The 18369-nt window shown below is 39.2% G+C and overlaps 1 long non-coding RNA gene across 2 annotated transcripts in view; it reads left to right on the top strand.

Moving 5' to 3' along the window:
• LOC103098296 (uncharacterized) overlaps positions 1-15066 on the top strand; it is a 45998-nt gene extending 30932 nt beyond the window's left edge. For both annotated transcript variants that reach the window (XR_008913605.1, XR_008913604.1), the window contains 2 exons: positions 5043-5124; positions 11589-15066. This is a non-coding gene — a long non-coding RNA (uncharacterized LOC103098296). The remainder of the gene's footprint in view (positions 1-5042; positions 5125-11588) is intronic.
• The last annotated feature ends 3303 nt before the right edge of the window (positions 15067-18369 follow it).

Raw genomic sequence — 18369 nt, 5'->3', positions numbered from 1 at the left:
TATATATACACACACACATATATATATATAATATATACATATATTACATATGTGCCTCATTCAATTTTATAATACTAAGCCATTTCCCAATTCATAACTGTTCAGAAGATATAAACAGGCATTTTTCGCAGGAAGGATTAAGTTTATATAGCCATGTGAGATGCTCTAAATCACTAATAATTAGAGAAATGCTTAAGTTAAAGGAATTTGGAAGTCCCACCTCATGTCTATCAGATTGGCAAAGAGTACACAAGAAGAAAATGGCAAATGTTGGATGGATTGTAAGAAAATGGACATACCGATGCACTGTTGGTGGAACAGTGAATTGGTCCAGACATTCTGGAATGCAAATGGAAACTGTGTCTCCATGACCATTAACCTGGACACACCTTTTGACCTAGTGATAGCACTATTAGTCTTGTACCTCAAAGAGATCATAGAAAGAGGAAAAGGACCAATGTATTTAAAAATATATATGTGTATATATATATATATATATATATATATATATATATATATATATATATATATATATATAATTTTTTTTATAAAAGCTCTTTTGATAGTAGCCCCAAACTAGAAATAAAGGGCTGCCTACCATGGGGCTAAAACAAATTATGGTATAAGAATGTAATGGAAATTTAATGTGCCATAAGAAACAACAAAATGAACTGCTTCAGAGGACACTGAGAAGAACTGTATGAACTAATAAAGAATGAAATGAGTAGAATTAGGAGAACATTCTAGACAATGACAGCATTATAAAGGAAAGCAACTATGAAAGACTTTAGAACTCTGATCCATGCAATGACAAACTATAATTCCAGAAGTTTAAAGATGAACCAACCTTCTGCCAGAGAGGTGATGTACTTAAATGCAAGATGAGGCAAATAGTTTTGGATATTCATAGCCAATGTGAGAATTTGTTTTACTTGATTATGCATTTTTATATAAGGATATAGATATTAAAATATCACATATATTACAGTAATATATATGCAATATAGACATGTATATGCATATATTACTGTTCATTTGCGAAGGAGTGCAAAGGAAAGAAAATGTTATTTAATTGGCAAAAATAAAATGTAGATTTAAAAACAAAACAAACCCTCCAAAGTATATAACAGTGGACTTTGCAGTGTGGTGTTGAGGAAAGAAACATAAACTTGAAGTCAGAGTTTGTTGGTCAGTAAACATTTATGAAATGCCTACTGTGTGCCAGGCACTATGCTAAGTGCTGGGGATACAAAAAGACAATTCCTTCCCTCAAGGAACTCACAATCTGGTGGGGAAGACAACAAACAAACACATATATACAAGCAAACTATATACAAGATAAATAGGAAATGGTTGATAAAGAGAAGGCACTCAAATTAAGAGGGGTTGGAAAAAGACTTGCTTTTTAAAAGACAGAATTTTAGTAGAGACTTCAAGGAAGCCAAAAAAGCCAACAGGCAGAAATGAAAAAGGGAAAGCATTCCAGGGATGGGCGAAGCCAGAGAGAATGCCTGGGGGCAAGAGATAGAGTATCTTGTTTGTGGAATAGCAAGAAGGGCAATGTCTTTGGATTGAATAGTATGTGGCAGGGGATAAAGTATAAGATTAGAAAGGTAGGAAGAGGTTATGAAGAGCTTTGAATGCCATATTATATAATATATATAATATGATATATATCATATTATATTTGATGCTCAAGGCATTAGAAAACCTTGAGTTTATTGAATAGAGGGGTAATGTGGTCAGATCCATACTTTAGGATGGTCATTTTAGTGGCTGAATATTGGATGGATTGGAGTGGAGTGAGACTTGAGGACCCACCAACAAGTAAAGTGTTGCAATAGTCCAGGCATAAAGTGATAAGAGTTTGCACCAGAGTGGTGGCAGTGTCAGAAAAGAGAAGGGAAAATACTCAAGAGATGAAACTAATAGGCCTTGGCAACAAATTGGATATGGGGAGGAGGGAGACAGTGGGGAATCCAGAATGACTCCTACATTGTGAACCTGAGGGACTGAGAGGATTGATATTGTCTTCTGTGGTAGCTGGAAGGCAGATGGTGGGTGGAGAAAGAGTAGGGTTTAGGGGGAAAGACAATAAGTCAGAGGAACCTGGGTTGTTAACCCAGCCCTAACACTTACTAAATTTGTGAACATACCTACCTCACAGTGTTATTGTGAGAAGAAAGATTTGTAAACCTTAAAGTGCTATAGAAATGTGAGATTATTATTATTATCAGAAAATAATTTTGTAACCCTTAAAGTATTAAATAAGTATGTATTAATGTTACAATCTGGAATGGGGTGCTGTGAGCATAGGTAGGTGGCAAAGGAGAACTTTAGGTTGCTCATTCCATCTTTTGACTAGGTCTGTGTTTTTTTTTTCAGTTGCCCATACAATGGCATATATCCTTCTTTGGGAACCACTCTTAATCCTGGTCCTGAGGAACCAAAGGCATGTTGGCATAGTTGAAGAACTTGGATCTATATGAGACTAAATGGGATATATAAAAAGCACCTTATATGCAAACTCATGGGTAGTGAACACCTTAGAGTTGGAGATTAAAAGGGAGCATCATAGTGTAGAGCTTAAATTCATATCTAAATGAACCAACCCTTTTTATTAGTTGAATTATCTAGACTAGATCTAAGGCCTGGCAGTAAAATTCTCTGGGAAGGGCAGTGCTTTTATGTAGATAAGTCATTACATCTGGCCAGCCCATTGGTGATTCCAGTCTAGAGGAGTCAGTAAGTTTTCTCCCCCCAGACACATGTAATTTAGACCAAGTAGATATACATCTAATGCTTGTAGTGCCCACAATATAAACAGATTTATAGAATTAACATTTTTTCTCTTCCAGGTTAGTCAGGGTTAGACATGCCCTTTTTTTGGGTGCGATCAATGCCTGGTTGGCAGTATCTTTCCTAGGTTCATACATTTCTTTCATCCTTTATTCTGTATACTTTGGCTAATCAGGGTAATGGGGTCACTCAGTCTTTCCTGGAATTGATTAAAAAAAAAAAACAGGTTGATCCTACTCTATGCTCTGATTATAAATCTGGAACAAACTGGCATAATTCAACATAGTATAGGCATGTAGCCTATTTAGTTGTTTTTATTTTGTTATATTTATGAGGTTGGGTACGATTCACAGAACTCTGACCACTTAAGTAAGAACAACAAATAATAAAACTTGGATGGAATGGCTGGGGAGGAGGAGTCAGGCAGAATCCAGAACCTTGGACAGCTCAGTGGGGTAGCTTTTCCTGCAAGCAGTATCTTACTCCCAAGTGATACTGTCTGGAATTTATTTAAAGGGCCTTTTCTTGTTGTTACCAGCTCTGTCCCTTTGAAGGAAGACTTTGTTCTCAATTGTCTGGGAACCTTCTATGTCTATTTTATTTTATTATATCTATTTTAGATAGTAGGGTTTTGGGAACTTCTTTGGGAGTTGAATTCTAGGGAGGGAGTGGTCTTTCTTCAGAGGAGTTCTTATCCCTGAAGTTTCCTATATTCCCTTAGTCCCTTAAAACCAGTCTTAAGATGAGTCAGGTCATTTATACTGGGAGTGTGGCTCCCATCCCCCCAACAGATTTTGCATATAATTTTAATATATGACTTTTTTTTCCTACTTGGCAGTCAATTTTCAGAAAAGATCAGCACAAGGGCAGAGTGGGCTTATACATCTCTGTCCTGGAGTGCTTTTGTGATTGCTTCTATAGCAAAGAGCAATTAAAGCTTGAGATACTAGTATGGGAATAGTCAGGAATTAGAGTTTTAGGAGGCTTAAGGCCCATTGGGCACTTGGGGCCCACTGAAATTACCACTGAAACTGGTAATTTGTCTAAAGTAATTAGATCAATGTAAGTGGTTATTGCTAAATATAATGAAATTTAAATGATCACAACAGCCTGAACATTCTTTAAAATATTGTAGTACTTGAGATTTGTGTTTTTGTGTGTATGTGAGGAGTGCTAATTTAAGATAATGCTAATCTTCTGGGTACATTTCAACACTCTACTGACAGATGATGGGACCTAAGAGTTCTTTCTGAACTAGGAAGACATTTCCCCCTAATTTAACTAGTGGTTAGAGTTGCAATAAAAACAATACTGGACAAGAGACTTTATATAGGGAGATAGAAAGAAAACACTCTAGGAGAGTCACTTTTATTATAGAGAATCTTGTTTGTTCCTGCTTTTGGCTCTGAGGGGTAATAACTCTATAAAAAGGCCCTTCTCATGAAATCTGCTACTCTCAAACAAATTTGTTATTTACATCTCTTCACTCATGCAGAGAGAGAGGGATAGAGGGAGGGAGGGAGAGAGGAGAGAGGGAGAGAGAGAGAGAGAGAGAGAGAGAGAGAGTGAGAGAGAGTGAAACTTTAGGCTTACACAAACCAGGTTCATTCTCAGAGGCTAACCTAAAAAGGGACCTATTCTTTTTTTAGTTCATTGACTTTCTTTAGAGCTCTCTCTGGGAAAATCTCCAAACATAGTTTGCATCTCTATTTCCACAAGTGTGGGTAAAAGAGATGGGGGAAGAGGGGAACAAATCTCCAAATTCTATATAAGCATTCAAGGTAACATACATGTTAGACAGAAAACATGGAAGATGCAAAGGACCAACAAGATCACATAAACATATATAGAAAACATAGGGCACTCAAAGGAATCACAGGAGCTCTTAAATATCTATAAACACACAAAACATTCCTTCCCTTGGAAGGAATTAAACTTAGGGTTGCCATCGGGGATAAACTGCAACATTCCAATGAGCTCCTAGCTTTATCACAGAGTCTTATTCAATACCTCCCAGACTTGTAGACACAAGCCTCACCCCCATTCCTTATTCCCCAGTCCCCGTATTTAGCATCCTTTGGAAGGCAAGTATACTTTGGAGCTTCTGGATAGACAATCCCCTTTCTATCAGATCTGCACTCATAGGAAAAGTGGGAGTGGCAGAGTCTTTATTGCTTGCCTGTGAAGTCATAACTTTAATCCCTTATGTTCATACAGCTACAGAAGTCCTTTTCTTTCTCCAGGAAGTATACTACTCAAGAATCTTTTTTTCTCTGCGTCTTATCTCCATTTGGGTCTACTCTTAAGCAATCCCCAAGGCTGATGGTGAGTATATAGTATATCTTTTCTGGTTAGAATACTAGATTAGTAATACTAGGTTTTATACTAGTATTACCAGGTTAGAAGTATGCCTTTTCTAGTTAGAGTACTAGATTCTAGGATTACATTGTGTAAGAAATTCCCTTTTTTGGCTACAAGACCAGATTCTAAGACTCTCAAATTTGTGGCTACTCTTAAGGCAATTCTCAAAGCTAATGTATCCCAAGAAATAACCCTTTTCTTTTTAAAAGGCTGAGTTCTAGGATTTTATTGCTTAGGAAATTCTCCCACCCTCTTCCCTTTGGACTATAATCTTAAGACAACAAATATTTGTCAATCCTCTACTACCAGAGAAATTTACTTTCTCCACAAGAAGGCATGATTTCAGAGAATTGCCCAGAAGTATTCAATTCTCCCTCCAATACTTAGGAAGGTGGGTTTCAAAAACATTTCCCATCAACTCTACTACTTTGACAGAGTAAGCAAATCCTTGTCTGCTCTGCCCTGTGTTTCTTCTATATTTGCTTTTGTATTGCCATTTCTTGAACCCAGTAAGCCCACTTGTAGGTCTCTTGACTTCTGATATGCACATGCTCAGAAAGTCATGGGCAGACATATAGAACTCGAATGTGCTTCTTCTACCCAAGGCTACTTACTATTCATGACTTTTGGTGGTAGAAGAGCTCCTCCTTTGACTTGGGTCTTCTATGCTATACTCTGTCCTTGGAACAAGGAAACCTTTTTAAAGGACAAAAAGGGCTGAGAGTAATCTCTCACTCTTTTTTTTTTATAGGCCTGGCATACAAAGCAGTTCCTCTAACAAGAGGTCATCTATCTTGTATATCTAGCCTAACATATGATCTTGGAGGCATTCTTAGGCAGTGGAAATGAATCAGGACACAAACTGTCGTTTCAGCAAAGTGCCACTGGGCATTCTCACAGTATCCATATGAAGATGTCCCTGAGATTCAAGCCCTGTAAGTCCATTAAATTGATCAGGAAACTGTATGATCAACTTCCTTCCACATATCTATTTATCTAGCAGTGATGATTCTGGAAGAATATAAGAGCCAAGGCTCTTGGCCATGCCCATTCCTTTTTAGTCTTGTTAAAGTGAAGTTCCCAGTTTGATTTCCCATGAGAATAGCGATTGAAAGGGACTGAAATGAATTCTTAACACAAGTCAGATAATATGTTTGTGTTAAGGAGTTTCAGCCTAGGCTGAAGCAAAAGAGTTAAAAATACAGACTTAAATCTCTGCTTGAGAGATTCTGTTGTTTTGCTCACTGTTTAGGTGGTAGAGTAGGCTGGAACTCAAAAAAAAAAAGATCTAAAATATTCTGAGGCTATGACTAAAAGAATTAGGGCTTCTCTCTTTAGAGACCACATAGCAGAAGCATTTCTGAGTAAAGTTTAAAAAGTACTGAGGGATAGTTAGGTGACTCAGTAGATAAAAAGCTAGCCCTGGAGACAAGAGGTCCGGGTTCAAACTTGGCCTCAGATACTTCTTAGCTGTGTGACCCTGGGCAAGTCACTTAACCTCCATTGCTTAGCCCTGTAATGTCCAATAAATAGTATTGATTCTAAGACAGAAGGTAAGGTTTAAAACAAAATAGTACTGAGTTTTGAAGTCAAAGGATCTGGGTTTGAATTACTTAAATTCTCTAGGTCTCAGTTTCCTCATTTGTAAAATGAGAAAAGTTGTACTAGATGGACACTATTGTTTCTTCTAATCTTAATAACTCTATGATCTTATGAATATAGATTTTCTAAACAGTCTACATGCCAGCAAATTGTTGGTCCCATTTTCTCAAGTACCTCAACACTGTAATTCTGGAATGCTGCATTTTCAGGGAGGCTATGAAATTAAATATGTCTCTTGAGGTTTACATTAGCCTTCTAAGAGTATCCACATTAGCTCCCTGCCACTGCAGTGTTACTTTAGTGGCATGTACTGACCAGGATTCAAAAAGTTCCTTGCTGAGTAGCAGAGATGTCCTCATGAAAAAGACTTTAACTTCCCTTCTTGGATTTCATATAGCAGGATTGCCCTCTTTGTGAGCATTTCCCCCCCAAGGATGTTATGGGTGTCATGTGTGTCCAGGTGTTGTTCCTATATAGTCAGTTGCTGTGATTGATGTTGCTCAAACCAGCTGAGAAGGATGCTGCTCTTGAGACCCATGCTGCCAGCAAGCTGCTCAAATCATCCACAGTGAATCCTTTTTTCATCAAGATATCTTTAAACTTTCTATCTCCTGATCAACAATAGAGGATTTAGTAACTATAATAAAACATAATACAATAATACAATACAACAAGTATTTATTCAGTACCTACTATGTACCAGCCACTAAAGACAGTCCCCACTCTCAGGAGTTTACAATCTAATGTAATGGGAGAAGACAACCTACAGATGAAAGGATGAGGAGCAAAGGGTCTCACAAGAAGTGCGCCTGGTGGGAAATGAAGAACTGGCTGAACTTCTGGGCCTTCTTCAAAGGCAAACTTTGAGAGGAGTTTTATATCCTGCCCTCCAGCCTGAAAATCTGAGGCAACTGAGGATATCAATGTGGGTGAGTGCCAAAGCTGAAGCAGTCTCCCACTGATGAGTTTCCTGGTTGATGAGTTTGTCCTGAGGGGGAGAAAGGCTGGGAAAGCAGGGTATGATAATGACTAAGGGGAAACCAAATAGTGCAGCTGTTAGGAAATAAAGAATTGGCTGAATTTCTGGTCCCTCTTCAAAGGGAGGCTTTAGGAGGACTTTTAAGCTCTGCCCTCTAACTATTGTTTCCAATCAATCCAATACAGTATTTTGGGGATGCTGAAATACACAATTGTTTCAAACAGTTTATTTAATGAAGTGACAGTTTTTTCTTTATCTCTCTCTATACACCCCAGCCCATGCTTTATATTTCCCAAAGAGTGTCCATAGTATGGCTTAAGACTTGTATATTATCATTATCACCATTATTCTAGTTACTGGGCACTCTCCAAACTAGCCGTTCTCAATGAAGGTCCAATCCTATGACTGTATACCAGTTTTCCAATATCCTGAATAGCCATGTTGTTAATTGGCCTCATTCATAATTCAGTAGACAACACCACATTAGTGGCATATTGTCATACAAGGATGAGTATACTTATTCTTTTAAATCAACTGGTCTGGTATATAGAAGACATATTGGAAAACCCTACTGTCCAATACCATCTTGGAAGGAAATATAGTGTTATACTTTTTATTAATAAGGAAAGAACTTTCACTGGATCCATGAAATACTAAGGCATCCCAAAATAGAGATCTTGAATGAATCTCACAAAATTAAACCAGATCTGCCTCCTCAAATCTGAACCTGTCTTGCCAGTGATTCCAGATTTACAGTGTGTTTTTGGTTGGCTTCTACTCAAAACCATGGTTTATAGGTGTCCATGGATCAACCTTTTGATAAATCAGTCAGAATACCCATTCATTCTTTAAGCAGCATTGAAAAAATGAATTACAAGTAAAAACTCCCTTTTCTAGCCTCATACACCACTGGTGCAAAGGGCATAGCATCTGTGGAAGTACTCATGGCCCAGGAACTCATGGCAGAGGACATAGGCATATAAAATACAGAGCTGAGGAGAGCTCCCACTCTCAGGGTGCCATCCCTGATGAACTTTCTCTCTGATTCCAGTGCTCCCACTGTTGTTCCCTTCTCAGCTGGTCTGTTGATATTCTCAAGCTGTGGGCTGGGAATTGTCAGGCAGGACACTGGTCTGTGGTCCTCCTCCCCAGGAGTAGCACTGTCTCCACTAGTCAGCATCCTTTCTGCTGGGCTTCACCTGAATCGTAGCTTCTCTTTCCTGAAGGAAAGTCCTTAGCTCGTTCAGCCATAGCACCAAACAAACTCAGCTCTTTTTGTGGGTTCCAGCTCACAGCCAGCCATTTATTTCTTGGCACTTATTATGCTTCTGCTATGCATTGTGTCCTAGGGTTTCAAAGAAAGGCAAAAAAATGTCCCTGTTCTCAGTGAGCTCCCAGGCAAATGGAGGAAACAACACACTGGCAATTGTGTACAAACAAGGTATAGACAGGACAGATGGAGGGAAATGCAGAAGGCAGGAAGGGGGCATTAAAGGACCCACAGCCAGACAGCCTCAGGTTTACATTGTCTTTTTGAACTCTTCTGCTTCTTCCTAACTTTGGATGAGAAACTTCTTTTCATCATCTTTTGATTTTCCATCATGTCTGGGAAATCCAATGGAGGACACAGCTTAGCAAGATGTTGGATCATTGTCCAAATGAATGGAAGTGGGACAAAGCAAAATGAGACTGTGGAACAAATGGCAGTGCAATGCGACAAGAACATGGTATGCACAAATATAGCAGTGAAGGCTGACAAAACGTGCTATAACTAGAACATGAAAGGTCATGGATGCCAGGAGAAGGAAGGAGTTTGGATTTTGTTCTATAGTCCAGAGGTTCTTGACCTAGGGATCTAAGAATTTAGATGGGGAAAATAATTATGTATTTATTTCACTAACCTCTAACTGAAACATATAATTTCCTTTAATTATTTAAAAATATGATTCAGAAAAGGGTCTAAAGACTTCATCAGGGATCCAAATTACACATAGAAAATTAAGAACCTATATATAGTAGGAGGGATCACTAAAGATTTGTGAGCAAGGGAATGGCATACTCAGAGCTGGGCATCAGAAAGATAAATTTGGTAGGTTTTTTGGAGGATGAATTAGAGGAAGAGAGATTAGAGGAAAGATTCCCAAAGAATAAATTCAAGTATATGTCAAAGTGTCTTCAATAATGGAAATTAGGGAAAATATAATCCAAATGGAATACACAGAGACATTATGGCATCATGGACAAAGTGACCTCAAGGAGGCAACTGGGTAGCTCAGTGGACTGAGAGCCAGGCCTAGAGACGGGAGGCCCTGGGTTCCAATCTGGTCTCAGACACTTCCTAGCTGTATGACCCTGGGCAAGTTACTTAACCCCCATTGCCTAGCCCTTACCACTCTTCTGCCTTGGAGCCAATACACAGTATTGATTCTAAGTTGGAAGGTAAGGGTTTAAAAAAAATAAAAGAAAGAAAATGGCCTCAAAGGATTGTCTCTAACATAGGGTATATGACCCTGGGCAAGTCATCTACCTTCTTCATACTCTAGGCAGATCTCTAAATCTAAGATGCTATAAATTGCAGAGAAGGTGCTGACATTTGTAAAGAGAGTCTCCTTACCTAACAGTTCTCTATACCATGAAAATCTCAGATCCAGTCCCTATCCTCTGTCCCATGGTACACACAATATGGCCTCTACAAAGTATGGTTGTTTCAAGAGAATTGCCTGGTTAAAATAGTGCCCAAAAGAAAGGATATTTTGTAGTCTGAAGGATTCAAAAGGCATTACAAGAGACATGTTCTATAGTCCAGAGGTTCTTGTCCTAGGGATCCAAGAATTTAGATGGGGTAAACCTCCCCAACCAAGGGCTCATTCTGTCTTGTCAGTGTTTGCATTTTGCCAAGGGAGGTCCAATGGGTCAGGATTGAGGTACAAAACAGAAGTCTAAGGCTATGCCTTGGGAGAGATGTGCATGTATCCTTTGAGAGGATTGAATACCTGAAGTAAAATGTCTTGTCCTACCATTTTATAGATGTCCTCTGAAAATTGAGACTATAGTATCTGAGGTACAATTCTACCTCAGTTTTCCTGACTAAATCTAGTGCTATTTTCACTATGACATACTCTAATTACTTAATCAGTGTATCATCCTCTAGAAATGCAAACCATTAGGCATGTTAGCACTTCTTCCCTCTCTCAAAGGATGGTCCTACAAGACATTTTACTTCAGGTATTCAATGAGAACTCACATTTGTATAATACTTTAAAAAGCACCTTTCTTAAAACAACCCATTGAAGTAAGTGGTTAAAATTAGAGACCTAAGAACTGAGACTGTGGCTTGTTAATCCTGAATCTACTATTGACTCTTTGTTCAAACATGTACATGTCATAAAATATTAATTTCCTTCCTTTCCCTTCCTACCCACCAGAATCTATGAGAATAAGAGTCCATGAAAAGCTATGAGCTCCTCAGACAATGCTAGATCTCAGGGAAATAGCTGTATCTTCAGATATCTGGAAAGGAACTAGAACCCTGGTTCTCTGCTTCTCTTTAGTCATCTTACTACTACCCAACTGAATTATAGGACTTGCTTAGGGCCTCCAGCAACTGTGCTATGGATAGACTGGTGATTGAGGACTTCATTTGCCTGAAGGATGTCACCACCCTCTGACTGATTTGAAAGAGGTTTCTTTATTCTGAGTCTGGTAGGATGAAGCTATCCCTAGTAGATCTTTAAAAGGTTCCACTTGAGAATATGATGCCACTGGAGCAGCTTACTCATGCAGGATCATTCATATTGTTTATCTACAGCCTCCAAACACTGACCTACCTCTTGTATTTTCTTCCTAGCTTTGGAACTCCCACTACGATCTGTGTGCTGTCTAAGAAGTAAATCTGAGTGATGATCTCTTCTATTTCGGTTCCTGCCCCAACATGGTCTTGATTTGGATGTGGGGCAAGCCATTTTTGCCTCTGTTTCTTGGCTACTTCACCTGCCTATCTCCTGTTATCTCCCTGTCCATTCTGGCCTGAACATCTCAATATTGACCTCTGCTGACTGGGCTTTTCTCAAACTGAGAAATCCTTTACAATTTCCCCTACTGAAATAAACTGACATAGCAAGGGTTAGTGGTTAAACTCCAACAGGAATGGTGCCCATCCACTATCGGTTCATTGGGTTAGCAAGAAAGCCCTTTTCCACCTCAAAAAGGGCAGATAGAAGACCCTGAAAAGTACCAGGCAAATGTAGAGGCAAATATAGAGAAAGAAGAGGTGAATGCTGCCTCTCATTTCTAGAACAAGAAGAACCATAATTCCTAGAGAAACTATGAGCATTTACTCAAATTTCCATCTCTGCCCAGTGATCCAGTTCCAAATGTCCAACTGCCTGCTGGATACTCCTATGTGGATATGACACTGGCAAACCAAATCTTCCTTAAACTGAACTTCTTCACTCCCCCCAGATTTCTCCAGACCCACTTTATTTCTGTTACCACTAAACTCCTAATCACCAGGATTCAAAGCCAAAGGGCTATCTTTGGTTTCTCCCTGTCCCTTGCTCCTTGCATCTAATAAATTGCTAGTTGCCAAGTCCTAGAAATTCTTCCTCAACAATGTCTCTTGCTGATGTGGTGGAATGAGTGCTGCTTTTGGACATTTTAGGCCCTGATTTCAAATCCTGACTCTTTTATTTACTACCTTTGTGATGTTAGTCAAGTCATATCCCCTCTCTCAGCTTTTTTTCCTCATCTACAAAAAAAGATAAGATAAAGATATTTGATACAGTTGGATAAGATATATGATTCTATTTCAATCCTTTCCATATTTATGATTGTCTTTGAACAGTTTCTCATTTCTTCTTACTTAGATTTAGAGATGGTATTTTGCAAAAGAAATGAGTTTGCAAGCAAGAGCCTTAGAATGCAGTGGAGCAGTGAAGACAGGAGAGAGATGATTGGAATCTTGGAGAAAGAGAAGGGGTTTCTGGGAGTTGAACTGCCAGCTTGTGGAGATGCTCATGAATTCTGAAGAGAGAGCCAACTCTGAGACCCTTGCTCCAGCACTTGGAAGTGAAACCCACTCCTGCCAAGGATTTCCTATCAAAACTAAGATCTGCATAGTCCTGCAATCTTTCCTGTCATGTTGAGAAGAATAAGACTAAAGAAGGAGCAGATTCACACCGCTTAGTTTACCTTCAGGGGTTATTCCCTGAGGTAGACAGAATTGCTCCTAATTCTGACCTCTCACCTGCTTCAGCTAATACCCAGAGATTTATTCCTTTTGTGGATTAGCCTAGGATTAGACAGCATAGGAAAGAAACTCTAGATAGAGAGGAGATTCAGATTGGTCTCCACTTTAGCTGAGGGCTGGCAAGGCTTGATGTTGATGCTTGTTTTATTAGTTTAGGGAAACCTTACATCCTCTTTCTTGATCCTATCCCTGTTTACTTCATACAAATAATTATACATCACTGAGAAGCAGTCTGATCCATCAATCAGAACATAAGGGAGAGAAGCAGTCTTTTGGGTTTTTATGCTGTAGAGAGGGTTTTACCTCGATGGGGTTGAGCCAAATTCCCAGTCAACTGTCATTGACCTCTCTCTTAGGTGACCTCTGCCTCTGAGGTGAATGCCTTAAACTGGCTAGGTTACGTAAAACCTAGTCAACCATCTATACAATCTCCTAAGGCATTTAACTGCCATTTCACAGTATGCTTTAGCATCCCCTTTTACACGTTTATGGCTGTCTTTGAACAGTTTCTCATTTCTTCTTATCTAGACTATGGCAATAGACTCTTAACTGGTCTTCCTGTCTCTGGTTCCTTCCCTTTCTAATCCATTCTAAGTGTCACTGCCAAAGTAATCTTCCTAATGGACTGTCCTAATAATGGCATTCTTCAAAAACCTTCAGTGATTTGCCATTACTTACATGTAAGAATGAGGTTGATTGGCTCACTCAGTCGAGTGATCTCACCCTATTTAAAGTGATTAGATGTGGAATCAATCAGCTTCAAACATAGGCTTTAGCCCAGTGGTTCTCAACCTTTCTAATGCCGTGACCCCACAATACAGTTCCTCACGTTGTGGTGACCCCAAACCAAAAAATTCTTTTGGTGGCTACTTCAAAACTGTAATTTTGCTACAGTTATGATTCAGAACGTAAATACCTGATATGCATTATGTATTCTCATTGCTACAAATCAAACATAATTTAAACAGTGATTAATCACAAAAACAATATTTAATTATATGTTGAGAAATATTAATCCAGCAGGAGGCAGCCTGAGCGCTGGGGCAGGAGGTAAGTCCTGCCTGGGGAGGGGGTCTGCAGATGCTGCCTTCTTCTTCCTGTTGTCTCCCTCCAGCTCTAGCTGAGGCTTCACTTTGCTGGGGTTACTCAGCTCCGTTATCCGCTCCAGGACTCGTTCTTAACCCCTCCGGAGTGCTTGGTGCTCTCTCTGGGTGTCTGTTTGAGTCCAGTCTCCAGGCAACAGGGTAAATCCATCGCCCCTCATAGGGGGAGGGCTGATCATAGGTAACTAATATTAGTACAATGTGTGGGCAGCAGGGTCCGTTCTTTCTGAGATCTTGCTGTAAAGTAGCGGGATTTCTCAGCAGCTAAAGCTATTGGAAATATGTATTTTCCGATAGCTTTACGAGACCCCTGTGTTTTGGTCGTTCGACCCCTGCCAGGGTTGCAACCCACAGGTCGCTGCTTTAGACTAAGCATTGGAATTGGAATGTGTTGAACAAGATAAGCCAAGTCTTTTCCTTTCCCTTTTGGATGGTACCCTAAATAATACCCCTCAGGGGCAGTATTGCTGGAATGCTTTGCTTTTTTCAATCTCTTAAATGACTCTCAATTTCATTGATAAATTATAGAGGATCCCTGAGGCATGACCAAAATCATGGAAGCATGATGGCCTGCCCTGAAGTGATGGCAGTGAAAGTAGAAATGAAGGACTGAATTGAGAGACTTTAAAGGAAAAAGTCAGGCTTTGGTGCCAGATTGAATGTAGAGGATGAAGGAGGAAGAAAAGTCCAAAGGGGCATGAAGGTTTCTAACTTAGAGGCATCATTAATAGAAATGAAATTATTATAAAATGGAGATTGTTTTGGTGGTAAGATTATGAAATTGTTTTGGACATACTGTGACTTTTTCAGGATATTCGATTCCATAGAATCTTGCTAAAAGTAATTTTCCTCAGAGCTCTAAGAGAGGCATCCATTATACAGTTAATATTAATAGAGCAGATCTGGGAGACACAGCTATTTATTTATCTGATGACTTGCTAGGTAGCCCTAGAGAAGTCATTTCCTTTTTCTAACTTCTGGTTTTGCTCTTTCTCTTCCTTCCTTCCTTCCTTCCTTCCTTCCTTCCTTCCTTCCTTCCTTCCTTCCTTCCTTCCTTCCTTCCTCCCTCCCTCCCTCCCTCCCTCCCTCCCTCCCTTCCTCCCTCTTCCTCTCTTCCTCTCTTTCTCTCTCTCTCTTTCTTTCTTTCTTTCTTTCTTTCTTTCTTTCTTTCTTTCTTTCTTTCTTTCTTTCTTTCTTTCTTTCTTTCTTTCTTTCTTTCTTTCTTTCTTTCTTTCTTTCTTTCTTTCTTTCTTTCTTTCTTTCTTTCTTTCTTTCTTTCTTTCTTTCTTTCTTTCTTTCTTTCTTTCTTTCTTTCTTTCTTTCTTTCTTTCTTTCTTTCTTTCTTTCTTTCTTTCTTTCTTTCTTTCTTTCTTTCTTTCTTTCTTTCTTTCTTTCTTTCTTTCTTTCTTTCTTTCTTTCTTTCTTTCTTTCTTTCTTTCTTTCTTTCTTTCTTTTCTTTCTTTCTTTCTTTCTTTCTTTCTTTCTTTCTTTCTTTCTTTCTTTCTTTCTTTCTTTCTTTCTTTCTTTCTTTCTTTGTGTATTGGTTCTAAGACAGAAGAGCAGTAAAACTAGGCAATGGGGGTTAAGTGACTTGCCCAGGGTCACACAGCTAGGAAGTATCTGAGGTCAGATTTGAAACCAGGACCGCCCATCTCTAAGCCTGGCTCTCAATCCACCTTGCTATTTCTAAAACAGAAAGTCATAATTCCTACTTAAGTAATGACCATTTACCAAGGGGCTATCCATCTTTCTGTAGCTCTGTAGAAATCCAGAAAGACTGATAAGTGTTATGGAGGCCAGTGGGCCATGACTATAGTGAAAATATTTGCCACAAACTCTGCCCTCCAGGGAATTGCCAAGTATATAGCAGTCCAACCTAGATGCAATGGTAATACCTATACCCTGAGGAGTTTGAGATTCTATGTTGTTGTCTTTTTACCCTTATCTTCTGTTTTAGAATCAATACTGTGTATTTGTTCCAAAGCAGAACAGTCAAGGTTGGCAATAGGAGTTAAGTGACTTGCCCAGGGCCAAAGAACTAGGAAGCAACTGATGTCAGATTTGAACCTGGGCCTAGATTTGAATTCCATCTCTAGGCCTGACTCTCAATTCACTAAGCCATTCAGCTGCCCCTACCCACGTTATCTCTAGTAGGGCTCCAAGAGTGTCAGTGTATATACAATGCATAGTCACAAAGAATGATGAGTCTTCTCTTGTATCCCACTCTCCTCAGGAGATACACATGATTTGGGCTTCTGCTGGCATCATGGGAAAGTGTGGAAGAATCAGGGAGAGATGGTTATTTACATAGAAACCTACCCCCAAATAACATGAAATGAATTGAAGTGGGTCTCACCTAGTGCTGACCTTGCCATGCACTGGCATCTGGACCTATCTATTGAATACCTGGTTCTTTTCCCTCCCTGCACACCTCAGTTCTGATCTTTGCTCACAGGACTGTCATCAGGATGGGAAATCCCTTGCATCTGTCCCTACTAAAATAAGCTGATTCAGACAAAGTCAGCTGTTAAGCCCTGACAGGAATGATGCCTTGCCTAGGATGTGTGTTTTTAGGCAAATATTAATTGTTGTATTGGAATGAATGTTAGAGATGGAGTCACCAAGTTTCAGTAGACTTTCATCAATTGGTGTTTGGATTAACTTCAGAATAAATCATTTAAGGGAAACTCTGTCATAATACATACTGCATTTCCACAAAGAAGACAAAGGAAAAAAATCCCAAACACAGATGTCTGATGAAATTGTACCAGATGAAATAGTTGCTGATCCAATAGAGCACTTTGAAATTGGAGTAAATGATAGTAAAGTCGACCCATCATTCATAATTTAAAGACAAAATTCAAGATAAATAATAAGTCCATAGCGATCATTGGATTGTAGGGTTCAACAGGACCTAAGGTTGGTGGTGTGGTACAGTGGAAAGAGCACTGGCTTTGGAGTCAGAGGACCTGGGTTCAAATCCCACCTCTGAGATTTAATGCCTATGTAACTTTGGATAAGTCCCTTGACCTCAATTTCCTTACATATATGACAAGCCCTACTGGACAAAGGTGCTGAGATTTTTTCCTCTACTAAGGGACCCAAGTAGTAGGCTCAAACATATGTCGGGTACAGTACTAGGGAAGCCTAATTCCTAAAGAAGAAGGAGGGGGTATGCCTCTTTTTCTCATTTTCTCTGGCACTTTATACCCCAACCCCAAAACCCAAGGGGAAAAATCACTTAAAGCTTAGGTTTAGTTCAAGTCTAGGATTTTCTCAAAAGGATCTTGAAGGGTACTCCATCTTGAAGGTACCTTAGGCTTGGGACAGCTATTTATTTCCTCTGCACAAAAGAAATGTTTAAAACACAAAAGACTTGTGCGTGTACATTGACAAAGGCTTAAAGCATGATACAGTAATATAATTCCTATTATACTTTTTGGGGAATTTGATACTTAGAATATAAGTTAGCTCGTTAGACTGATGAATACCTTCACCTCAGTCTGTACTGATCAACTAGTTCCCTCAAGATGCATATCTTCTGGCAAGTCAGAGCATCTTCGTGGTGGTGGTCATCTTCTCTAAGATGCTGCAGTAGTTGTAGGGAGCACCTCCTGTAGAGCATCTCTTAACAACTGAGGAATCCAGAAGTTCTGAACTTTCAAACACACAAGATTGCCTTAGCTCAGCCCCTTAAATGTTCCATGAGATGACCTATACAAGCCCATCCCCATCCAGGCTCCATAAGGTATGCTTCAATGCAATTCCTGCTGTATGTAAAAGGAGTGGTTGAGGGGAAAAGACCTACTTATACAAAAATATTTCTTACAGCTTTGTTGTGGCAAAGAATTGAAAATCAAGGGGCTGTCCATCAGTTGGGGAAGGGCTGAACAAATCATGGCATATGATGGGATGGAATATTGTTCTGTAAGAAATGAGGAATGGGATGATTTCAGAAAGATGCAAAAACCTACATGAACTGATACAGAGTGAAATAAGCAGAACCAAGAGAACATTGTACATAGTAACAGCTATACTGTGGGATGGTCAACTGTGAAAGACTTGGCGACTCTCAGTAATACAATGATATAGGACAATTCTGAAGAATTTATGATAGAGAATGCTGTCCATATCCAGAGAAAGAACTGTTGGAGTCAGAATGCAGACCAAAGCATACTATTTTTCACTTTAGTTTGTTTTATTTTGGAGTTTGGTTTTATATGAGTATTCTCTTACAATAGTAACCAGTATGGACATGTATTTTGTATGATAATACA

The sequence above is a fragment of the Monodelphis domestica genome, chromosome 7 (genome assembly GCF_027887165.1).
Source record: "Monodelphis domestica isolate mMonDom1 chromosome 7, mMonDom1.pri, whole genome shotgun sequence".
In the NCBI taxonomy this organism is placed as follows: domain Eukaryota; kingdom Metazoa; phylum Chordata; class Mammalia; order Didelphimorphia; family Didelphidae; genus Monodelphis; species Monodelphis domestica.
The sequence above is the reverse complement of the archived record's forward strand: the minus strand, read 5'-3'. Positions and strand labels throughout refer to the sequence as shown.